At 41.7% G+C, this 26192-nt stretch overlaps 1 long non-coding RNA gene across 1 annotated transcript in view; it reads left to right on the top strand.

The window, feature by feature from the left end:
- LOC121465556 overlaps window positions 1-25554 on the top strand; it is a 93585-nt gene extending 68031 nt beyond the window's left edge. Inside the window, exons 2-3 of the long non-coding RNA XR_005976667.1 lie at window positions 22263-22384; window positions 25429-25554. This is a non-coding gene — a long non-coding RNA (uncharacterized LOC121465556). The remainder of the gene's footprint in view (window positions 1-22262; window positions 22385-25428) is intronic.
- Window positions 25555-26192: the final 638 nt, after the last annotated feature.

Raw genomic sequence — 26192 nt, 5'->3', positions numbered from 1 at the left:
CCCACTAAAGTGTTGGCTTCGTCTTCATTTCTTTGGGATGGACTCTCAGTATGGGAAACGAACCGCCAAGGCTCTTTCATTTTGATACGAGCACACAGAACGGATACAAGCTATCTTGCCAAATGATTGCTTGGCTTGAGTTTCTGAGCTGCAGCATTTGCTACCTTCTGAACATGGCTGCTTTCAGCAAGCTCAGTTGCCACCATTTGCTTCTGACAATGGAATGACTTCTTCACCCCTGTTAACATCTCCCCCACTTGAAATCAAAAGTTTTGAAGGAATCTGTGTGCAGTATCCACTACCGTAGAAAGATGTATGAGCTTGTGCTCTCCCCTTTTAGGAATTAAAACTTATCTTCATCATTCTTTTGCTAGAAGCAGGGTGTTTAGACTGCCCTTTTCCAAACTTGAGTTATTGAAGAAGTGGGGTCCACAGCTTGGATGCTGGGAACTATTTGCGAAGCAATCCAGAGAAGGCACACAGGTTGAATGCTTAGTGGGACGCTCCACAATCTCGTCCTAGCGTCAAAGGCTTGCTCCAGATAGCTTGGTTTTGGCAAAGTGTGATTTGCATTTAACTTTTAGCCTTCACAGATTCGGAAGGAAATGTTTTTTTGGTTGGGGGAGATGTTTCTGATCCTCATACACTTACCTCATCAAAGTGTGTTTTCATTCTGCCCATTTGATGTCGGAGAGGCCTCCTTAGGGTTCATTTTTTTAGCACTGTTAGAGGGGTCCCCTGGGAAGACAAGAAGTTACGTTCTCTATGAAAATCCTGAGAGGCCTTAACAATCTGTGCAAATTTGTAATTCTGTCTCAGAGAAACCAGACAAAATTCTTGCTTCCTTTGCTCCGCAAACCCTTGGAGAATTGGAGAATTGACTTGTAACTGGATTCTTTTTTTTTTTTTTTTTTTTTTTGGTTTTTTCGAGTCAGGGTTTCTCTGTGGTTTTGGAGCCTGTCCTGGAACTAGCTCTTGTAGACCAGGCTGGTCTCGAACTCACAGAGATCCGCCTGCCTCTGCCTCCCAAGTGCTGGGATTAAAGGCGTGCGCCACCACCGCCCGGCTTGTAACTGGCTTCTTAACTGGCATGCCCACTTCACAGCCTCTGTTTTCCACTGTGGCACTTAGGGTCTAGGCTTTGATAGCCTTGAATTCTCTGCCACCTTTTAAAAGGCTCTTAAATACTATTGCATTCTAAGAGGCCATTGGCCAAACTCATTAAGCTCTTGGCTCTTTCTTCAGAGGAGAGACATGTGGAAAAAACTAAAGTTATCGAAAGAGTCATGCCTTTCCACTTGTGAAAAAGAAAGAAGAGGACTAGCCAAGCCTCCCAGGTCACAGGACCAAACTAGTCATCAGTTCCTTCTGAGATGTTAGACCTGTTCTATGACCCCTTCTGCTCACCTAGCAGGTGCTGGATTTCATCTGCCTGTTGTGGGTGTTTATTCCCAAGTATTGTTTCTGGAGTCTACTCCCCAAGCACGGCATAGTCATTGGTGGGCTCTTACAGGCAATTTTTATGTATATATACATCTAAATGCCTTTGCGGGCACATCTGCCTCACAACAGGGGGGATTATCTGTCTTTGTCTGTATTAGTTAAACCTTGGCCTTACCATGTTAGAGGAAAAAAAGATAAACTCCCAGAAAACATTATATCAATATATTATAGGGATAAGTCTGCACCCATTTATCTACCTCCTGGTCTCAGGCAGAGTTCCACGTATTTGCTTCCTTTCCTGGCAAAACATAAAATTGTCCCTCACTGGAATCTTTCTTTGCAAGTGAGTCAAATTCCTCTCTATGGATAAAATTTCCAAATCTCATTCTGTTCCTTGAGTGTGTGTTATGATCATTTTTTGAGCAAAAAAAAAATTTTAAGAGCATATCCTTTTTAAAATATTTATTTTCATTATGTTTAAAGTGTGTGTGTGTGTGTGTGTGTGTGTGTGTGTATGTGTATAGGTATTTGCATGTATATAGAGGTATCCTGAAGAGGCCCGAGGCATTGGATTGGCCTGGAGGTCTAGATACAGGCAGGTGTGAGACACCTGACAAAGGTCCTGGGAATCCAACTCAGGGAAGAGAAGTATGAGATTTCAATAACTGAGCCATCTCTCTGTCACCCCCAACTTAAATTAAAGCCAATTAAAGGGGTATCCCCTACAGTATACTCTATTCTTGCTTTTCAGTCTTCCTCAGTTTCTCTTCCCCAGGCTTATTTTGTTTCATACTATAGGGCTCTCCAAAGAGAAAGCGTCACTTGGTGCATTGCCCCAATCTCCCCAAATTTCAAATTTATGAAAACGTTACGTGTTCATTTATGCTGAAAAGAAAAATGATGGCAACATCAATGTATATGGATTCTTTGTTCCATCTTTAGCAATATTTGTGTTTGTCCAGTGTGTACATGGCTTTTATGATGTTCTAAAGCAACGAGGTACTGTTGCTATAGGAGATGCTTATTGGTCTCTGTGCTAGGGCTCCTATGAATCAGCTTGACAAAAATTCATTAAATGTCCTTTGTGTTTACAGAGAAGAAAAATAAACAAAAACTAAAGGCTTTTATATATTGATAATTACTTAGTTCACAAGATTAATTTTCTTGCTTCTCCCTTCTGGGAAATCTGAGAGATCCTGTTTTTTGTTTGTTTGTTTGTTTGTTTTGTTGTTTTGTTTTGTTTCGTTTGCTCCATGTGGTTTGTACTGGCTTTTGATGCTGATGACGAATGGCAAGTTTCTGTAGTCTGAGTAATTATGATTGGAGCTCACACTCATATAACCTCTCTTCTACAACCTCCCTTCCCATAGGCCGAAGCATGTCAGAATTCAAGGTACTGGCAACAACTTAGGCTAAGTGATCTCACGTGACTAAGTGAACACAGAATTTCCTATATGAAAACAAAAGAGGCTAGTATGAAACAAACAAACAACATCTTAATATGGTTCTGTTTCAATTTTTCTCATACCTTTGATACTTACATAAGAGTGAAAAATGCCAGAACCTCCTCTCTAGGACATGATTAAAGAGTGCAGTCACCAGAGGTACAAATTTCATTCTCATTGTGTGTGAATGGGATGAATAGACAATGGAGGGACAGTTGGGCATCTTGGATCATATCAATGTGTGGGGTGCCAATCAGGATTACTCAAGGATGAGTAGATGCTGGACAGTTGGGCATTTTAGATCATATCAAAGTGTGGGGTGTCAATCGGGATTATAGAAGGATGAGCAGCGTGCTGACTGCACACCAGATGAAGCATTTCAAGAAGGAGACCCCTGAAAGTCTCTTGAGGGAATTGAGACACGACACTGAGATGTTGGTGAGGGACATCCGCAACCCACAAGAGCGATCACCCACTGAAGCAGAAGCTTTGAACATTACTTCCATCAGAGTGCTCAACTAGTGGCAAACATTGTTGAGCAGAAACACTATTTGAATGACTGAAGTCAGTTCCCCTCCCTGCTGCTGCCTTTGGAACATATCAAATATTTCTTCAAAAACCCTATCCTACTCAGTCTGTCGGTTATTTATTCCCTTTGAAGCGACTGGATTGTGCTGGTCAGCACTCTTATTGCTGTGACGAAACACCTGAATCAAGTTAAAAGGAGAGAAGATTGGTTCAGTTTGTGGTTTGGAGCATCCCAGTGCATGGTTGCTTGGCCCCATTGCCTAATGTTTGTGATGAATGATGAGGTAGAACATCATAGCAATAGTGGTGGAGGAAACAGCTCCTCTCGTGAAAGCTAGGAAGGGACCAAGGCTCCAACACACTCCACTTCCTCCAGCTTGGTTAATCTTCTAAAGTTTTTCGCCATATTCCTGTAACACCAACAATGCGATCAAGTCTGAAACATGGGAAGATTTGGAAGAAATCTGAGACCAAAACTACAGTATGGTTCTTACTAGAAAATCAAGAATTAAGTTGAATTACTAAATTGGCTAATAATCTAGACTAGTTTTCATAGATCCTAATATTAATGACAAGAATGAGAAATACTGACTTAGCCCTTTTATATAAATAATTTGAGTACTATCCTAAAGAAAGAGAAGACTGAGATATTTTTTTCAGGAAAAAAAAGAGACTTATGGGGAATGAAAAAAAGCTATAATTTTTGTTTCATTTCTCAGGAACCTTGAAAATTATTTTCTATCTTGTAATCTTTGGTCCATTTATGATAGTCTTTATAAAATATGTACCTTAAGAAAAATAATTTAAATGCCTACCAATATCTGTTAGTAATTCAGCATACAGTCATTTGATTCTATCATGTATAAAATACAAATTATGTTATTTATATTGTCTTTGTTTATGTCATAAATCTCAGAACCTTTCTGTAGCTTTGATGAGGCAGAAGGGTTCTGTATTGGCTAGACTAAAGTATGGTGCTCTCGTCTGGCGTATGGGTATACATGGAGGCAGAAAGTTGTATAAATAAATAAATCTTTAAAAAAATAAATAAGAAAAATAAGAAAAAGTATGAAATTGGATGTTTGAATCTGTAGTATTGCTAGTTAGAGACCTGAGTTAAATCACAAAAGGAGACCGCCAAGCACCTTTCCCATCTGATATTAATTGACTTTCATAGAGAAAGCAATTTAATATGCTATGGTGTACCTTGAGTGTCCCATGAACCTACATGCGTTATTTGAAGCTGTGAGCTAAAATTTTGGCCCTTTCGAACATTGTCCGAGTCACTGAGATTTTTTTTTTTCTGTTTCCTTTTTTATCAGATGTCATTTATATCCAGAACCATTTTGGGGACAATGCTTTCTTTGATGGACTGAGAGACTTTAGTAGGGCCATACTGGTTGGTCACTTCTTTAAAGCCATCAGAATCAGGTGAAGAAATGGCCTGTCAGTTGCTGGTTAAACACATTAGCTTAGGGGATTTTAATGCCGAATTTCTCACTCAGTTTATTTTAGTTAGATGTCATACCCCTATGTTTCCTAAGCTCAACTCAAGTCTCCTCCCTTCTCGATTTCCATCCCAATTAAATGGGATATTGTTGAGAAAATGCTGACAAAATCATTAATTGAAAATTAAATTGGTAAATGGAGCTTGGTAAATGTTGGCTTCATGGCTCCTTGGATGACTTTTTTTCTGGTTTTTGTAATTTGATCAAAAAAGGGTGGGTGAAAATGAATAGATGATGAATGATAAGAACTAGAGGAAGTGGGGGAAGACAAGAAAATAGAGGAAGGGGGTTCAGAAAACAGGTCTGTTTTGAGCATTCACTTTTTGATATCTTTTATCTTAAATTTATCTATTTTACATCTTGACTGCAGGTTCTCCTCCCTCCTTTCCTTCCATTCCCTCACCCATAGCAACCATCTCCCCCTTCAATCTACTCTTCCTCCATTCCTGTTCAGAAAAGAGCAGGCCTTCCATGGACTTCAACAAAATATGGCAGATCAATTTGCAGAAAGACTAAGTACCTCCCCTGTATTAAGGCCGGGCAAGGCGATTCGGTATGAGACATATGGTCTCAAAAGACAGTAAAAGAGTTAAAAGTTAGTCCCTGCTCCCACTGTTAGAAGTTCCACAAGCAGATCAAGCTACACAACTGTCCCATATATACAGAGGGGCTAGACATAAGTTGTTTATGTCTAAAAGCAAAGTTAAAAGTAAATGTACAGAGATGAGTTTGCCTGGAATGATGTCATGGTTATTAAAAAGAAAATCATGACATCACATGCTATCTGGGGGTGATAGAAAGGGCATGGCGGATGGAAAGTTAAAGGGCGGCAGGAGAGAGGTGTAGACAGTGGGGTGAAACTGGTAGTGTGGTGGATGCAATGTAGTGAAGCGCTAGCTGTGCAATTTTTAAGATGTTGGATGAGAACAATGTCCACAAATACAGAGAAGGCTGACTCCAGCTGCATGATGCTGTCTGTCTAGGGCTCAAACTGTTACAAACTCAAAACATTAGAGATCATTTAAAAAAAAAATCCTAGAGGTTAAAAGTCCAAAATTTCAAGCTCTGAGATTCAGTTTTCAAGCTTGGGTGGGAGGGGGTGGGGATTTCATTGCTTTGCCTTTCCCTGGCTCTTGGTGGCTCCTATCAATCCTTGATATATCTTACATTTTCATATTCTTAAGTGATTTCTTCTGGGACTTGTACCCAGATTGACCATTAAAAGATAATCACTTCGTGACTTGCTTCCCTGTTGTTACAGCTCCCTGTCTCCCACTGATTAAGTCACAACTCAGAAGTTAGTTTTCAATGGTAAAAAAATGAGTTGAATGTATACAGTGCTGGATTCCTCCAAAGATGGATTGTCAAGCCTTCAAAGATGGACTGTCAAGCCTTAAACAGACATGTCTTACCATACAGGCAGATCGATAAGTCTAAGCAAGCATAAAATGAAGACTTTCAAGTTGCTTATGTCCTGTAACCACATATTGGGATTTGGGCTGAGACACTTTAAAAGAAATAGGGTGATAGAACACAACAGTTATATCATAACAAGGGAAGAAAATGAACAGATGTCCTGCAATTTGGGCTAAATATCAAGGCAGAATAGTTTTCCTGGTCAGTTTGTATCTACTTACTAAAAGTCCAACAGGAAATCCAGCAAAGAGGATTCACCTTAAACGATGACAGGAACAGAGCCACTCTTTCTCTGCATCTTCTCTTTAACACATGGGTTAAGAGTTCAGGTGACCCAAGTGTGTAAGCAAACATGAACTACATGTTATGCTTCATGTCTGCAGGACCTCAAGGGTAGCGTTGACTCAATGGTATTCTTACAAAGTGTGTCTTAACATTTTAATCCAAAGGGATTTTATCTAGCAAAGAATCATCGCCATCAATAGTGTTGCTTATGCTCCTATCCTCTTTTCTTAAGGAAAAAATTGCACTGATGTCACAAATCCAATTTATGTTTGCCATAAATCCAATCAGAAACCACTGCTGAACAAACATGCAACCAAATAAGCTATCCAGAGGGACTCATGTCAGTTCCAAAGGAGTATAATCACATGGCTTTGCAAAGGCAGAGATTTTCCTGTATGAACAGACGTGGCATACTTTACAGCATAGTGTAGAACTTGGCCTCATGGTTTGACAAGCATATTCCCTTTTCCTCACACCCGGACCCACCATTAGAAGTGCTCCTACTATGTGCAGCAGGGTTTGGAGATGTTCAGTGTGGCAGCCTCAGAAGCCCAGCATACATGCATGCTACATAAGATGTCTCCCACACAGGGAAGAGAGTTGCTTTTAGGCTATCATTAACCAAAAATGCACTAGGAGAACACCATGATGTAAAACTCCCTGTTACCCTGGTCACCACGGAGGATTTCTGTACCAGAGGGACAACTCTCAAGGAGCCATGACACAACTAGATGTGACTGTTCTTTTCCACTGAAGCAAGATCTGTTGTGTAGTATCAGTGATGGTTGGGAACAGAGGGACCAACATCTCACTCTAGGCAGTGACTACATCCAGACAGACAATTCCAAAGGGAAGTTGAAGTGTAAAGGTGGGTCCTGTCTGATCAGGGCCCATGAGGGCTGAGGGGTAAAAAAAAGGCCTGAGGCCGTTGGTTCCTTACAAGTAAGATGTGCGTGCTGATGTTGAAACAAATGTCCAGTAACATCCACTGTTGGGTTTTTATCTGTGACAGGTACATTCGTATGCAAATAGATGCTTCCCATCCTTAACCAATGAGCTAGTGGCAATTGATAGCGCTTGGCAACTGACGCCTTTTGGAGGAGGGAAAGATAGTTTTCTTCAGGGATGTGGCCCCTGACAGGCCACCCACACTCCATCTAGTAGATGGCCTTACACCCAGGCACATACTAGAACACAGTGAACTAAGTGATTTCAAACAGAGAACACATGAAGTTGAAGGAGAAAAGTTGTGGGAAGAATGGGGAAGACTTTGGGAAGAGGGGATGGGGATTGATCTGACCCAAACACACTACATGCATGTATCAAACTCTCAAGCAATGAAAGAAAACACTACAGGATGGATGCCTCATGTGTGGGGTACGTGCTTGCATTACATGACAAAGTCCCTGAGCACTTCATTTCAATCAATATTCTGAAAAGAACTGAGTACAGCTAAAATGGTATTTACAGCACAAAGTGCCATTTAACAATAAGTTTAAGATATATACCTAGATAAAGTCGGGGCTTAGGGTAAGGGTTATTGCGATTGTCTCTGGACGGCTCCTCTTGTTGACAGTGTGTTCTTTAGTGGCCCATGCTGCTTAGGGTCAGCGTTCCTAAGCCCATGTTATAGAGTTGTTCCCTTTTAGTATTCTTCATATTTGGCACACAAAGAGCTTCCTTTTAAATGAAATCTAGGTTTAGATACTGTAACTCCTAATTATGATTCAGAAGCCCCCAAATACTGGAAGAGATGTTCTGGAAAATTTGCATTTAAATATTTAAATTTAAATGACAGCATTTTCAAGTTTTAAAACAATAAACAAGCCGGGCGGTGGTGGCGTACGCCTTTAATCCCAGCACTCGGGAGGCAGAGGCAGGCGGATCTCTGTGAGTTTGAGGCCAGCCTGGTCTAGAAAGAGCTAGTGCCAGGACAGGAACCAAAAGCTACAGAGAAACCCTGTCCCGAAAAATCAAAAAATAAATAAATAAATAAAACAATAAACAAAATAAGTGTTTTTTTTTATTATTTTAATTTTATCAGATTTAGACAAGCAGCTGAAGCACGGAAAATATAGTTTAGGCGCCGGAACAAAGGTACCCTGCAAGTGAAGGGAAGAAACCATAGACTATTGAGTGAAAATGTCAGGACCTGGGGTGGGCTACTTCCCTGTGAGTTGTTTCCCAGGAAGCCCCACAAGCCATAAAAGCTGTAGAAGCCACTGTCGACCACATGCCGGAACCGCATGGCAATTTCTGCTCTCTGAAGACACTGTGTGTTTTGGCTGTGGGACATGGAGGACTGGGCAGAGACTGAGCAGCGAGGAAACTTCTCTTCTGGCCGGTATCACAGTGCCAGGGGCCACCACATGGGCTGCTGGAAGACAGTTGGCACTTAGCTGGTTCCCTCCTGTCCTGGTGTCACACAAGCTCATGAGCAAGGCTGAAGGAAGCTACTTTGTTCCTCATTTAAAATTCTTTCCACGCTGAAGTACTTGTGATGCAGAGGGCTCCTTGGTCATCATAATTTCCTATATTGCGCTATGAAGGTCTTTGCCGGCATGCTCAATCATGGATTTTTTCCTTCCTCTGTATTAAAGACCCAGGGCTATCTTTTATCACGTTTACCTCATTCTCTCCCTCTTCATTGTGCAAAGTTTCCCATGGGGTCTCATGCTTTGGATCCCAGCAAAGGCTCTCTAGCTGGGTTCCGACTTTCACCGTCTTTCCCTAGCATCCTGCCAGCTCTAGGAAATGGAAAGCCAACTCTTCCATTTCATTCTCCCCTTTTCCATTTTCCTCGTAAAATCAAAGATTAATAGAATACGCATGTCTTTTCCCATACTGTGTGCAGCCAATTTTTTGTTAAGAATTCAACTCAGCTTCAATTGCAAGTCTTAGCTCTCAGGGTAAGGCTACAGTTTGATACCAAAGTCTGCTTTTCCTATGAATGCTACTTTCAGAGGTTGTGATAAGTTCACTTGCCATCAGCCCTTTGGGGAACATGTCCATACCCAGGAAGTGGAACCATTCATCAAGTAGGCACATTACCCTATTTCCTGTCATGTGCTGAAGGATGCCTTCTCTGCGATTTCCCACAAGGCTCCACCATTCTCAGAAATCTCAGCCTTAATTGTATGTCTCATCACCATCTCCACATGGAGAAGGCACACCACCTTACACTACATGGGGAAAGGTAGCTGTGTGAGAATGGCCCTGGGTACGCTCTACCGTCAGACATACTAGTCTCAGTTATAGGTCTCATTGCCCATCATAGGATTCGTGCAACCTCTCATCTTCTCTCTGTCTGGAGAGTGATGAACAAATATCTGTTCACCACATATAGGGTGCAGATGACAGACCAAGAAACAGATTCCACCCAGATAAATCTTGGCGAGCCAACAGGTTTATTGGGGTTATAACAAGAGTGTGAACGAGGGGCTACTTATGGAACAAGTTACTCAATTGCATCTCTACCACCAAAAAGCACACACTAGCACAAAAAGCACAAAGCTGCATTCCTGCTACTCCTTACACAACTTTCAGAAAGCTACATTAACCATTCTTATTTCCTTGGCAAAGGGGAATGTGAAACGTATAACTTGCTCGCCCTCCCAAGTCTTAAAGACATAGATACACACACACACACACACACACACACACACACACACACACACACAAAGATAGATAAAAATACAGACAACTAACTGCATTGTTGAGCACTTTGTTAGTGAATGCATGCCTACAATAAGTCCTAAAAAGAAGTAAGAGGTTAAGAATGCTGCTTGACACAGCAGAGGGTATCAGTGATGGAACTGAGATTGTGATTTTACCAGAATGGGAACAAGAGAGACAACAGAGTCTCTCAAGCTTTGCTAATCAAGGCTGTAACATAGGCAGTAATGCAATCATGTTCAGTTGATGATTCCGTCTGCTCCCACAGCATCATGTTTAGAAGCATTGCTGCAATCAACTGCTTTTCTCTCTGGTAGCGGCTTATTTTAGTCACTTGCATAGAGCACTTTGCTTTTGGACATTATTTAAAGTTGTAGTTTATATTGAGGTAATATGTGACAACAAGAGCAAGAGGATGAGTGGGCAGACGGCTGACACGGATTTTGCAATAGGTCATGGGAATGAAAATCACGATCCTCTGCAGTCAGTAAACAAGGAAGTGGCCCGAGTCTGGAACAAAAGGAAAGTGAAAGGACAGGAATGAGTGAGAGGATGGCATCTGTGGAGTGAGGAGTCTGGACAGCCAAAGGCTGAGATACACACAAAACTCAGGGCGTTATTTTCCCTATTGTTTGCACTCTTATCTAAAGTGATTTGAAGGAAAGACATCTCACCTTTCTTAGCAAAGGGAAAAGAGAGATGTTCCAAGAAGGGCCTTGTCTGACAGCGTCGTTACCTTGATAAACGCTTTACTGGGGGATATGAAACATCCCAAGCAAATTCTTAGAAAAGACGTGGAACAAGTTCACCTGTTCCATCCGTGTGTGTGTGTATGATGAAGAGGTGTGATATCCAGTGGGAAGGGTTCCAGTTCTCTCAAAGGCATGCGGTCAAGAAGGAACAGTAAACATTAGATTGTGTTACTGTTCCAACTGGCAAGCCCCAAAGATCATCAGGTCTCCCAGAATGTGTGCACCTATGAGCAGAACTCAGTGACCTAGAGAAAAAATGCAAATACTGACTTATCAGTTCACTCTAATTGCCAATGACTTGCTATTCTATTTATCCCATTTGTTTGCTGCCCTTTCACAGCTTTAGGAAAATTTCCCCTTGACAGTACTCAGACAACTGTGGTGATGTGTGACCTTTAATAAAGAAAAATGAATATTAAGTAATTATAGACTATTATACTTTTAAAATGCTATGAATTTATGACCATTTTTTTGCAGTAAATTTGAATTGTAACAATGCATTTTTCTGTATTTCAGGCATAGTCACTAGGGTATAGAATAGCAAACAAAACAGGGTAGATGATTCAGGAAAAAGAAAGCAAATCTATGAGCAAGGCTGGAGCCACAGACATGTTCGGCTCTGACAGCAAGCCATGATAGTAGGAAGTTGTCCCATACATAGGACAGAGGCTGAAATAGTCCTATACAGGCCAGGGGAACACTGCAAGTCAAGTGCTAAAGCCATCCTGAACTCACGGAAAACTGCAGGGAAAATACTGGACCAGTTTGTGTTACAGCATTGAGCCTGGCACGGACGATACAGGCAGGTCACAATCATACAAACACTAAAGCAAGGTTCTACTGTTCAGTGGAGAGTGATGTCATAATCCACACAGTGCAGATGTCTTCAGAGGGACCTCCATGCACTGCAACAGCAGGGCCAAGGGGGGGTAGCGCTACCTGAAGATCCTGCATGCGGGGATAAGGATGTCTTCAGACTAACTTGCTCTCTTTTTCTAGACTGAAGTTTAATCAGAAGATAAAACAAAAGCCATGCCCAAATTGCCTTCTAAAATTATAGTAACAGGAATATTCTATCTCTCCTGGTAGCCAGCCCTCTCATCTTATGAGTGCTCCATGAGGGAAGCTAATATAAGACATATTTTAAAGGGGGAGAATAGAATTGATGAAGGATTTTGAGGGCCACAAAAGCACGTGAAGGATTGGAAACAATTGCCAAGTCAATGGTGTGAACCTGAGGAAAGCAGTGGAGGCCGACCGGCTGTCTCTGCGCATTGTAAGATCTCCAGGAAGGCGTTTTTTTCACAATGTATTTAATAGCCAACAATCTTAATACGGTCTTTACAATGATTGTCTTTCCAATAGTGTGTTGTAATTGGTCTTTTCCTTCATCAGAGAGTTGGATCTGCCTTTTAAATTTCATTTTCTAGTCACACTGAATGCTAGATACAGAGAACATGTTCCTACTTTGTGCGTCCTTACCCGTTTAGAGAATCTTCAGTAATCCTAGAAGTGGCCTATGGAGCACTTTGTTATTTCTCTCAGCTCTTCAACCATGCTGCATTGCTGCATGTACCTGTTACAACAGAACCTGCCTGTTCCTCTCCCAGATGCAGAGGAACTCCCCACTAACTGATGTTGAGTTTGATCATTAGAATGTCACCACATGTCACGTGATGAGTGACTTGAAATGTTCTTACAAGGTTGAGTTTTTTTTTTCTTTTACTTTTTGCTTTGCCGTCTATTCTGAATAACCAGCGTCCCAACTTTGTGGCCAATCTGTGAAGACAACTTGAGCCAAATACACAGTTTGGAACTGAACCCATCTGATAATAGCCAGGATTGATTAAACTTTAGTAAAACCAGAGATGCGTGGAATGTAAATAATTATTTTTTGTTATAATCCAGTGATTCAGTAATTTTAAACAGTATTATGCCAATGCTTGACTGAAACACTTTATCTTTTGCTGAACAGAAAAATAAATTCCAGGCAGTTTTAAGCTATAAATAAGAGTTGAAAAATCTTAAAGTATTTATGTAGAGTATAGGGAAATATTCTAAAAATTTAAGAATAAACTAAAAGGATAAATATAAAATGTATTGTTTATCATATATTTAATAACTAAAACATAAAAATATTGCTTATTTATCCTATATTTAATACTCTGTAAAACAAATACACTAGGTAATGAGATAATTATGGAACCCAGATTGGGAAATGATACTTGAATTACTTACGAACATGACCATCAACACAGTATCGTCTATAACATTTAGGATCAATACAACCATAAAACTCAAGCAAACAATAAAAAAATGTTCCAATGACAGGACAGAAGAAAAACTCCTCATGGCCAAGTGTCAAATGGAAAGATGCAAAATTCTCTCTCATTGCCGAGGAAACATAAAACAACATGATAATGAGATACTGTTTTGTGATTAAAAGATATACTAAAGTATAACCATCCGGCAGTCCTTAATCTTGGTGAGGATGTGAAATGATAGGTTTTTGTATAATTCTGGTAAGAGTATAAATTGGTATAAGCCTGCTAAAGAATGTCATCTAACCAGAACCAAATCCAAGTTCATTCAACGCCTCTGGTTAAATGTCACTAGCCATGAGAAATGCAAATGATTATCTGATATCAATCCAACGTTCAGGCTCCTTCTTCGCCTCTCTGTGAAGCCATACTTAGCTGCCTGCTTCAGGAACTATTTGCTGCAGAGACAATGGAGCAAGGTTGCAAAGACAATCTGCTTACCGTGTTTAACAGCTTGCACACACATGCTTTTTCCCAGAGTCTTGTCTGACAATGCCCACCAACCCAAATCCAAATCGTGGAGGCTTAGACCAGAGTCTCTAGGTATTGCTTCTTGGTTCACCAGAGTTCCATCACAGTTCCTGTTGTTCGGTTGGCAATCAGACCTGCTATTCATTGACACTCTATAGTAGAGCATCCTTCAAGAGTGAAACATAGCATGCTGACCCAAAGTTGTGCTTGCCCTGACCCTGTACAAGACCCTGATCCAGGATGACTTGTCTACAGTTCTCCTATTCTCTCCTGCAGTAACTGAAAGAAAGGCATCTCTAGAAATGCTGTCAGAGAAGGGTTTAGCTCTCATGCCTTCTCTGAGGATCTAAAGAAAACAGAAACCATCTCTCTGGGTGGGCTGTGGGAAAGAGCAGGCGGCAGGGTGACATTTCATTTGAAAGCCCCCCATGTGCCCTTTGCATCTGGAAAGTGTTCACCAATCTGAGATTCAGATCTCAAGTGGTTTAATTACGGGATGGAAACAGTCACTATCGGAATCATTCATAAACCGCCCATGAGTTACGGCTCCACTCTCAGCTCTCTGAGTTGGGTGCACAGACTGACTTGGACTGTTGTTTGTGTTGGCGCTGGAGGCAGCTCAGCTGCACCAAGGATGGTCCTCTAACTGGACCATTGTTTCACAGAACTGACCAGTTGTTTGATGAGGCTGGTTGTAGGATCCGCTTGTTTGGATGTGGTGTAAACAGAACCCCACTCTTTTCCCAGTTCTGAGCTTTCTCTCATGGAAGGACTTGGCCAAAAGCCATTTGACATAAAAACAGGAGACATGGACTGAACTCTTCAACATCCAATGTGCCACCACATATTCTGTCTCTGTCCTGAAATACTGAGGAAACTCTTTAAAATGTCATAAGAGGAAGAATGAATAGTTTTTGACAGTGGTTGTTAGGACCACACTTAGCAGTGACAAGGTAAGACCAAGTTCAGTTGTAATATGAAATGTTAAATACTAAAATGAACAAACCTAATGGTAATATAAAAATGGTCTATTGGTCAGTTACCATGCCACATTATTCCACGCATAAAAGCAAACTCATCTTTACAATAATGTTATGAAAGAGGTCATGGTTACTACCTTTTTACAGCAGAAGGAACTGAGACATAAAGATTTTAAGTAGTCTTCCCAGGATTATAGAGTCTGAGAAGGAGCTTAATGGAGCCTGGCGAACTATCTAGTTAACACTCAACGTTTTACACTTGAGACAGCTGGAGTCCTAACAAGGTGCGGTCACAGGAGTCCAGGGAGATGACATTGTTCTCTTCAGGAATATGGGAGGCAATTATTTAGCCCTCTAGTCCAGTGAAGTTGTCCCTGGCTTTGTACTCACTTCTGCCAATGAGAGCATTTCATACAGGACAGGCCAAGAAATTTACTTGCTCAGAATTAGGCACTTAGGTCACGATGTTCAAGTCTCTAGATTGTTGGCCTGCTTTTCTTGACTGTGAATCTGGCTTTTTCCACCAACTTTTTTCTCTTTGAATAATTTTAATTTGCCTTATTTTCCATATTTTTATATTTATTTAGAACAAGTCACCCTAGTAATCATACTGTAGAAATAATTTCTAGAAAACTTCTTGTTTGAATTAGGTTTCATTAATAATGTTACTGTAAAGAGTTTGCCAAACCAGCACTCGGGAGGCAGAGGTAGGCAGATCTCTGTGAGTTCGAGACCAGCCTGGTCTACAGAGCTAGTTCCAGGACAGGCTCCAAAGCCACAGAGAAACCCTGTCTCGAAAAACAAAAAAACAAAAACAAAAAAACCAAACAAACAAAAAAAAAAGATGATTAGGGATTGGGAATTTCTCATCAGTTTCTGCATAGAATTTGGCTGTATTCATTAGATCCTCTTCCGCAGGCCATATATTGAATGACATACACACTGGGGACACAACCCCCCTGACTTTTTCTATGGGGAGATGGCAACATCCCAGTGACTACCTTTATTCGTTCTTCCTCATAGAACAGAGCTTGGCTTGAAAAGGTAGTTGGAAGCAATCCGTCTGGTGTCCCTTCAGGAACTGATATGGTGCTAACTAGTACCAAACAGCAGGAAACAGATACTGTAACACCTCACATGCTCTCTTCCTCGTCTCTTCTCTGGAATTCATTTGAAAATTGCCAAAGAAAACAGTTCACAGCTACCTTTCTTTACCCAGCCAATGTCTGTCCGAGCACAGGAGTGGTATCTTTGACAGAGGAGTTTCCTGGAGAGACATATCTTTATAAAATATGAACGTTTTGCTTTGATAAATTGAAACACCATTTGTACTTTTAGAAATAAGTCATCTATCAACTTGAACCTCATGAATGGTGTTGGACAGGTATTGTTTACATGCATATCAAAGTACACTGTCATCCTGCTTCTGCTAAATGAGGCCAAATCCTGTTGGTGAAAGGGAGTCAACCAGAACAAACACAGCCTGAGAAACCACTGTTTTACACCACATGAAGCTATTTATATAGCAGGCACAATTTGGTCTCAATAACCCCCAAATTAGGCCAGACTGTAAGATTAGAGTCCTTTGCTCACCCCATAATATGAAGGATCTGTCCAGCCATAGTGATCAGAATATGATCTCACCTGTGCTGCCATCTGGGACCTTCTAGGTTGAGCACCATCCTGCTTTAAGAGAAGCAAAGTGCAAAGGAATCATTTTCAATCAACTCCTCCTTGAAAGATTCCAGAGGCTATGAGGTAGCGTTCTCTGGCTTATATTTTTATCTCTTTTGTGTGAGGTCAAGTTCAGGAGCTCAGTGCAGATTTCTGCTCAGCATCATGTCTTCTCTCCTAGGACTAGAAATTTATGGCCTCATTTCTTTAATACCCCTCACAAATAGAATCCTTCTTTAAGGATCAAGGTATTAGAAACTGGAGGGAAAAGATATTTGTTAGAAAATACCAAGGAATTTGAATCATGCCCATGGACAAGAGCTTTGCACCAAAATTAAACGGACTGCTCATTTCTAGCTGAAGAAATTTCTAAGCAAATTATGGGTGGGTGCATGGTTTCTCTTAATCATATGCATTAGAGGAGAAAAGAGAGAAGTGATCTATGCAGCTTAAAGTCAGAGGAAGGAAAGCATAGATAGCTGGAAAATCTCCCAGCCTGGCTCTGTAAAGATTTAAAAGGTATGTTCAGTAGAGAAAATTGAGACCATGGCCAAGCCACTGTTGGGTTAATCTAAGCAGAAAGAGAACAGGTGCTCTTCATCAAGACAAAAGAAGTGAGACCCCCGAGGGCATGTCAGAAGTCGGTCAGGTTGACCCTACTCTAATAGACCAGAGTGCCCAGCACCTCCAGGAAATACAAACTTTAGAAGGGAGGACAAGAGAGCCTGTGGGACCTCAAGGCTCTTGGCCCAGGGCATCCTGGAGATTTTGCTCCCCCAGTCTCGCTGTAATGATTGTCATTCCTCCAGCTCTGGCTCCAGGAGGCCAAGTATAACTCTGGTTGCCCTCCCACAAGGCAGAGGGCAGTGAAACTTTGAGATACAGGTTATGGAGGCATGGCTGACTTCACTGAGATTTCAAAGGTTGTACTTGAACTAAGTCCTTCCTAGAACTTAACTGAGAGCCATGGTAGTGAGCTACCACTGAGACCCTGAAAGTAGAGGGTCACCAGCATTACAAGTCAACTTGAGAAAGATACAGGCAAAAGACTCCAAAACATGAGAGGTACTTCATGGATTGAGTCCAGAGCTGTGGCGCGAGATTGCCTGAGGTCGTAGAGGACCAGCCCCTGTTCCAGTGTGACTGGAAAGAACAGCAGGGACAATCCCAAATCAGAAGTTTAGACATCGCTTGTTCTGAAGGGTTTTGGACTTGCTTGAGATCTGTTACTCCTTGAATCTTTCTTGTCTTAGAGAGGGTGACACAGAAGTCACATTCAACAGTTGCTTATTCTTGGCACTTTAAGGACTTCTAGGTCTCTTTAGTAATTCCCACCTATTGCAAAAAAAGGTCTCTGGTCACAGATAACAGCAACTGCTAATCTGTGGACATCAACATGAATATTCAGTAGGCATTTTGGCAGGCACATCACAACCATTCAGCAAAACATCATCAGTAGCTTCCCCACCAGGGACTATCCCCCTTTCTACCCTTTCTAGTTATGGGCTTTTGACCCAGTTGAGAGTGACAGGGATTTTCTCCTGTGATGTGGAGCTTGGATCTGATCAGAAAATGGTTATTTAGCCCCACCCCCAACACTCATACTTCTGTCACATCAGTGACATCTTGCCTGATCCGTCAGTCGTGGAGCACACAGGTCCACATCCAGCTAAGACCGTTGATGACTTGCCTCCCCTGCAGCCTGGAAGTTGATGTCTTGTTCTTCATTCCCAGGGTCTTAGCTAGGGGGAAATTCTCATCAGAATAAATTGTTATGGGAGTCTTACTAGGGCAATATTCAGATGAGACTTTGGACTTGTGTTTTTAAAGTTTGTGCCAGCATCATATGAGATTTGGAGGGGGGGTCAGAATAATGTATTTTGCACGTTAGATGAAGTTGGGAAGTCAGGTGTGGAACACTCTGGATTTGATGCATCACCCAGAATTCATGCAGCTAAAAACTTAACCATCAGTGCAGAACCATTGGGAAGCAGGGGCCTCAGTGTATTTCCTGAGGGTTACACCCTCCTCATTGGTCCATGCCATTATTAAATGGCTGATAGGAATGGAAACTCTCTCCCATGCTTGCTGCTCTGGGTCCAGCTTTGTAATAATGCAGAGAGAATCCTCCCAATACCAGTTCTGACTGTGGTCTTCCAATCCAAGCCTCCAGACTTGTGAGAAAAACCATTGCTATTCTTTTATAAATGACTATAAGTGTTATGAAATAGTACTATAAACAGACTAAGACAGCAGCTGCCTGGCTCAAGGGCCGGAGCTTCCCTTTGGATACATCTAGGGTAGTCAGGGGGCAAGTCCCCACAACAACGATAAACTTTTTCTTCGTGTTTGTTAGTAAATACCTAGAGAGCTATGTCTGGTGGCACAGGCCTGTAATCTCAGTACTAAAGAGGCTGAGACAGGAGGATGACTTTGATATCAAGGTCATCCTGGGCTACATTGCAAATCCCAGGTCAGAAAGGGCGTCATAGCAAAATATATAAAAAATTTAAAAAAACAAATCAATTTAATGATATCTAACAAATATCCATGTAAATGGCTGACTTTGATTTGAGAGTCACTTTTCTTCCTGAAGGTAATTCTCACTAGTCTCATGGATATGTGTGGTGTGTGTGTGTGTGTGTGTGTGTGTGTGTGTGCGCGCGCGCGCGCGCGCATGCGTTCATGTGTGAGTGTGTGAGTATTCTATGTTTTGGAAGTCACTATGAAGAACATAAGAGTTTGTGACCATACTGGTTAAAGTCAATCTACAAAGTCATTGCTATGAAAAGCCCATTAATATACATTTTGAAAATGTTTCTAGACCTTCCTTGGATTGTAGTCTTAGCCTGAGGCTACCTCTAAGGAAAGAGTCTTAGTGTCACATGTTAGAAAACCACGCCCATGGTGCATTCGGATGCTCACCACTCAGGAATCACTCCAGACTGCAAACGGACTTCGCAAGTCTACCAATAGAGTTAGTTACTACAGTGAAGGGTAACGGAAAGAGATAAGCTTCCTTGTTTCCTCTGCTTCTCAAAGTGAAAGGCAGAGAGAAGCAAGCAGGCCTTGACACCAGCTCTGCCTGGAAGGAAAAGGTCCTGCATCCTTTGAAGGACTCTCTAGACATGCAAGTAGATGGGGCAGGACATCAAAGAGTCAATTCTTCTTCACTGTTTGGCACTGGGGCTTATGGGATCCTTTCCTCACTGGGATCTGAGGAGAGATTGGTTCCTCTCCATCTTCTCAGTGCCTGCCATGGTCTCAGGACAGCCTACACCAACCCACTGGTGAGGTTAGGGCAGACTTTCTGGCTATGTGCTAACACTTAGTCTTGCCCGGTTTCCCCTGTGCAATGACTCTAGGAGTATTGAGGCCTTCCCACACTAAGTAACACAAGTTTTGTCTGGAGCCCACCATCAGAACTTTGCTCCTGCTGTGTAAGGTTTTGATTACTATGCAAAACACTCTGGGACAGAAAGAAAAGTGGAGAGTGGGGGGGGGGTAGCCTCTGAATGCCTCCTTTGTTCCAAGGCTGGTCCTAAGACTGCCAGAATTCCTCTGCTTCTTAGGAAGGCTCACCACACTTAGGCAACTTCTTCCTTTCGCCCTTCTAGAATAGAAGCAATTGAATTTTAAGGATGCTTAATAAGTGGTCTAAGACTCTTAACTAACTCTCTCTGATTCGAGTTCCATCGTGGATGTGAGAACTATGGAAAGATGGTGGCTGTCATTCAAATGCTTGTCCATTGGTTTGGGAAGGGATAGGCAACACTAAGACTTTGAGTGTGTGAGCCAGGATAGCTCTAGGGAAAAAACCACACATACATACAGACAAACAGACACTCCCTCTATAGCTAGAAATGATTCTCAGCTCCCATACAATGTACTGAACTCAGACAGAACGTTCTAGCCTGTAGATTTTGCTCCTCCTCTCCTCTTTCATTCCCTGCTGACTGATCCCAATGCCTATGATCTCAGGGAGCTAGAAATGAAACCATTTTTATTACATGAAAATAGCAACATCAAACCAGGACCTCGGTTTCCTAACAGCCTCCCCACCCGTCACTAACCTCAGTGATATATAGGAGATTAGTGCCTTAGACTTGGATCTGAGACAGTATAAACAGCTTACATCCTGCCACTGTGTAGCTGGAATTTGGCAATTCAACCAACCAAACATTTTGGGATTAGGAGACAAAAGAGGTAGCAGAGGTTTGGGAAGTGTTTCGTACATTTACATATGCATCACTCTTTTGGTATGTTTGAAGTCTGGATACCAGTGGTGGTCAGCTTCTTATGTGGAGAGAACCTTAGACTTGAAAGAAGAAACTAGTCTGCTTGGGCTTCCCAGCTCTGCAGTCTGTTAACTCTGTGTTGTCAAGGAACAGAGGAAAAATATGGCGGGCAAATCTCTATCTGTATGTTGTCACATGCAAGAGTTAGAGTATCCGAGCTGGGGAGGTGGCTCAGTGGGAAAGTACTTACTGTTCAAACATGAGAACCTGAACATGAATCCCTAGCACCCACATCAAAAGCTAGACATGTCAGTGCACATCTGTAACCCTAGAACTGGGGAGGATGAGACAGGGGCATCCTTGGAGCTTCCTGTTTAACTAGCTGGATCTGAGGTTTCCATGTTCTTATAGTGAGAACTCTGATAGTGGATGATCTTCCTATGATAAAGATACCTAATACCAATCACTTGCTTCCATAGGTACACACATAGACACACACACACCACATCACCCACACATAATATACCACACACCACATACATACACAACACATACCACCCACCCTCCCATACCCAACCACATACCTACACACCCCCAATTTCCTTACCCTCCACAGAGTACTTTCAGAGAGAAATTGGGAAACGTTACCAATTTATATTCCTTGTCTCTTAATATTACAGAATAATTTAACTAAAGAAAACAATGAAGGCCGATTGTTAGTGCATAGAACACGGGTAGCACTCAACCGGCAATCCAAACCTTGACTGATTTCCACTGGGTAGTATTGCTTGTTATCATCCTAATCTACAGCTGGGAATGCCACACGTAATAAACTGAGTTATCATTTTCAGTTTTGATATCCTGGGAAAACAGCCTTCCCTGTGATTTCCAAGATCTCGGCAGTTTTCTCAAGAGACCCTGCAGTCATTTCTATGAACTAAAAGCAAAAGCAAACTGGACCTTAGAGTAGCAGTACTGGTTTTTACCCTAATACAGAAGAGTGTCAGACAAAAGCAACACACTTCCAGACTAGCCTAGGGTGTTTTCATGACTAAGAATAAGAGTGAAGGAATTTCCTAAGCCCCCACGGAAGAGTCAGGTCTTGCAATTCATCATTAACCACAGAAAACATAGACTTTTTATAATGAGCAGTGTTTATGGCTATCTGTTCTCCTCACTTAGCCTGGAATATGCCTTGTAGTTTATGGAAATAAGCAGATTTTAGCAGCATCTTTGAACTCTGAATAAGGAACACAACAGGCTGATCAGGGCAGTATTAAATCAGGATAAAGGATGGGGCTGGTTGTATCTGTGCCCTGCAGCTAAGGATACAAAAGCAGAAGACAGAAACAGCCCACAGCTGGTAGATACCCAGTAGCAGCTGTGTTGGCACAATTGCCCTTTCTGACCATTGAACGGCATAAGTAAAAGGAGAACTTTTACTACCTGGGTGTAAGTTATCAGACTCCCCATCATTTCTGGGTCCTTGGGAAAACTCAGTCTGAAGAAAGCATTTTCTTCCTTAGCTCCTGGCCTGGCTTGTGGCAGTCTGAGAAGATGCTGCTGCACATCATCCAAGGGCTTTCCAGCTCTGAGAGAAAAAGGAGAGATGGAGGGCAGTTTATAGAAGCCATTTTCCTCCAGACAGGTAAGGAAACCAAACGTGGTCGTGCAAAGAAAATGACTGTCTTCTTGTTTGTCCATTTGCTTGGCTGTTTGTTTGAGACAGTATCTAATGGAAAGTGTGTTACCTGGGAAATTCAGAGTTCTCCTTTGGTGGTCACCATCTTATTGATAAATAAATTTCAAAACAAATTGAGGAGGAAACTTAAGAATACCTTTATTAGTTTTTGAGAAAAAAACAACAACAGGGCAGGTGAGCTGTAAAACCTGTCATCTGCCGGAGGGAGAGAGAAAGTCCTGCCTTCAAGAGAACAGGCAAGCCAGTAAGCCGCTGTTTGGTGGTAGGGAGAGGACCTTCAGAGAAAAAGGAAGAGATCCCTGATAGCCAGGGAAAGCATGCTTAGGCATTTGGCCGATATCCAAAAGAAAGAAATAGAAAAGATTGTGCTTCTCCAATTAAAACTCTGGAAGGCAGGTATGCTCTGCAATATTCCACAATGGAAGCCCGGCAAAGGGCTGCATGGAGGGCGGGACTTCCGGGCAGGAGAAGCCATCCTCTCATCCACAGTGCATTAGCGCTCCCCTCTCCTTAGCACATCTTTGGGTAAATCAGGAGATGGACTCCCTGTCAGCACTTGGTGGGCCCAGCTGGGTTTAATGATGTGGGAGTTATTTCTTTCTGATATGTTGCTTTCATTGGTTAATTAATAAAGAAACTGCCTAGGCCCATTTGATAGGCCAACCCTTAGGTGGGTGGAGTAAACAGAACAGAATGCTGGGAGAAAGAAAGCTGAGTCAGGAGCTGCCATGATTCTCCTACTCCAGATAGACGCAGGTTAAGATCTTCCCTGGTAAGCTACCTCGTGGGCTACACAGATTATTAGAGATGGGTTAGATCAATATGTAAGAGCTAGCCAATAAGAGGCTGGAACTAATGGGCCAGGCAGTGTTTAAAAGAATACAGTTTCTGTGTAATTATTTCAGGTAAAGCTAGCTGGGTGGCGGGATGCAGCCCCGCTGCTCCTAACACAACAGTTTAACCCTTAGAAGGAGGAGATGATAGTATGTAGCATGTTGGGTGGCTTAGGATCTCAGATCTCCACCCTCTGTCAAAGGTGAAAGACACAGTCTATTCCTCTGACCAGGAGCAAGCAACTTTCCATTAGTGGTCCTAAACATATATATGTTATTATATGCTATTTTGTACTGCATATTTGTGCAGTGTTTGCAGCATTGCCTATAATATCAATGATATCAATTAACTATGAAAAGTGTTGAAGATGTTCTATGCCCTAGTATCTCAATCAAGATTTAATTCTTTACAAAAATAATAAACAAACCTACTGACAATTTTCTTTAATCTTTAATAAATGTCTAATTATGTGTATAATACAAAATGTTTCAGAATATATTTATTTATGATTTATTGCTTGTCATTGTTTGATTTGTATACCTATTTTATACGCCCGTTCACACAAAGTCATATAAAGGTTATTCAGGGCAAATAGAGAGGATGGAGTGGAGCAGAAAAACCTTAGGAGGCTCGGTCCTAAATGACATCTTTCAAAGGCAGGCACCGTGAGCTATGGCCTGGTGTGCACCCAGATCCCACCTCACAGGACTTCTGACATGGCTTAATCCTATGTTTCTCGGGGCCCGGATCTGAAACCATGAAATGTGCAATATTTATTTAATGTCAGACCAGATCTTTTTCTGGAGTGATGTTGTGACCACGGAACTGAAACCGGTTTTGAGACGAAATGCTAGCCCTGTACCCAGGTTGGCGCATCCCTCTTTCTATTTAAAGGCACTGGTAATATGTCTGGCTACACAATGTATTTTGATCATTTCTAAAAGCCGTTTTTCTCCTTTCTCCTTTCCAACCACAGAAATATGTTGGGAGTGTCATAATTGTTTTTCTCTTTGGAACCTTAGAAAAGATTGTTTTTATGATAGAATCTTTCTAATGTCTCTCTCTCTCTTCCTCTCTTCCTTCCTGCCTTCCTTCCTTCCTTCCTTCCTTCCTTCCTTGCTTCCTTTCTTTCTTTTTAATTTGCCAATGACTGCCATACCAAACCCCAGTCTTGGCTCATTGTCTTCAGAGTTCTAACTTGTTCTGTCTGGCAAGTGGGCATGGTTGGGATGCCCAGAATATTTTCTTCCATGGTTTGTTTCAGAAGCTGATCAGATGAAGAACTTCAAAGTTGAAACCCCTATGGTCTAGGAGATGCTAACAGGTGTTGGCTATTACCTGAGTGGTATTTCAAGATGCCATAGTATCACAGGCTGTATGGACCAAGAAAGGCTAGTTTTCTAGTGCAAGGATAACTGTTACTCAAGGATCCCAAACTAATGATTGTCAGAATTCACAAGACTTCTAAGAAGCTGTTTACAGATGACCATGTCATGGCGATGGTTTAGAAGGGCAAAGGGACTGAAGTGGATAGTCTGGGTAACCTTACTTGCAAAATGCTCCATAGTTTGGAAGGCAGAGGCTAAGCTACAGTTTCTATGGCATTAGAAGGGCACCCAATATTTTTTTGAACTATAAAGATGCTTGGAATTAGCACAGAAGAACAAACAATTGCCATCCTGAAGGATTATGGGTGTTCAGACATCTGGACAGCATTAGACATGCCAAAAATGTGTAAGGAGATAAAGGAGTGAGTTCTTAATTAGGAAAACTTTTTTTAACCTTTTACCCAATTATTTTCAAATTCTTCAGGTTATACATTAGAGCAATGTGACTAGAATAAATTATCTTGTTTATGTACATAAGTTGGCAAATATTTGTACAATTATAAAGATTTATTTGTGTAAACATCCACTATGAAAAATATGAAAATCGCTGTAATAGATGATTGTTATTAATAAACCTAAGAATCTTTCAGATTGTTGTTATCAAAGAATTTAAGATAAAGGTGGAGTAGGAGTTATTCTTTGGAAATTTGATAATAACAGGGGTGGTTCTAATCAATGACAGAATATGTCGGACTAGGCATATATACAATAAGGATGAAGGGAATAAGCGAAGATGGGTTGTTCTGATGATGTGAAATTTCCCTGCAGACTCACTATAGAGAAGGATGTTGGTTAGATCCTGAAAAGATCCTGTGATGAAGAAATAAACCAGCCTGCAACCTGCCTGCTTCCCCCACCATCCACACACACACCTTCACAGGATGGAATTCTTTGGAGAACCAGGCAGTCCTGAGGAGGAAGACCCACGGTCCATCACGTGGAAAAAAACCCAGACCTTCAACCTAATCAGTCATCAAAAAGAGACTAAACATTGAAAAAGAAAAAAAAGAGAGACAGAAAGAGAGAGAGAGAGAGAGAGAGAGAGAGAGAGAGAGAGAGAAAGAAAGTTAGAAAGGAAGGAAGGAAGGAAGGAAGGAAGGAAGGAAGGAAGGAAAGGTTTGGGAAAGAAGGCAGTGGGTATATCTTCAGACCTGCTAAATATGGAAGGGGGAATACCCAAGAGCTGTTGGGCTGACCAGGACAAGGAAAACAGTGTCTAATAAGCAATATTCAAGTCAGGAATTTGAAAAATGAGGTTTCAGAAAGTGGTCAGGACCTAATTAAAAAGCAGAGAACCTTGAAAGCTTATAACTGAAGCTCAGAGTTGCTCCTCTTGCCGTAGGAAGCAAATGAAAGCTGCTTGTCTGTGGGAAGAACGAAACCATAAAAGATTATCTTCTGCTGGGGTGATGGCGTGGCCGGCCATGAGTAAGACCCGCAGTCCCTGCCATGTTCTGTGAGAGACCCTTCCATGGATCTCGCACAAAAGGCTTAGATTTGATGGCACCGTGAGGTTGGATACAGGAAATTCG

Source organism: Microtus oregoni, unplaced genomic scaffold, assembly GCF_018167655.1.
Source record: "Microtus oregoni isolate MIOR12 unplaced genomic scaffold, Mior012 000031F_ref0000149, whole genome shotgun sequence".
Classification (NCBI taxonomy): Eukaryota; Metazoa; Chordata; class Mammalia; order Rodentia; family Cricetidae; genus Microtus; species Microtus oregoni.
Note: the sequence above shows the minus strand (reverse complement) of the source record. Positions and strands in the feature narration are given on the sequence as shown.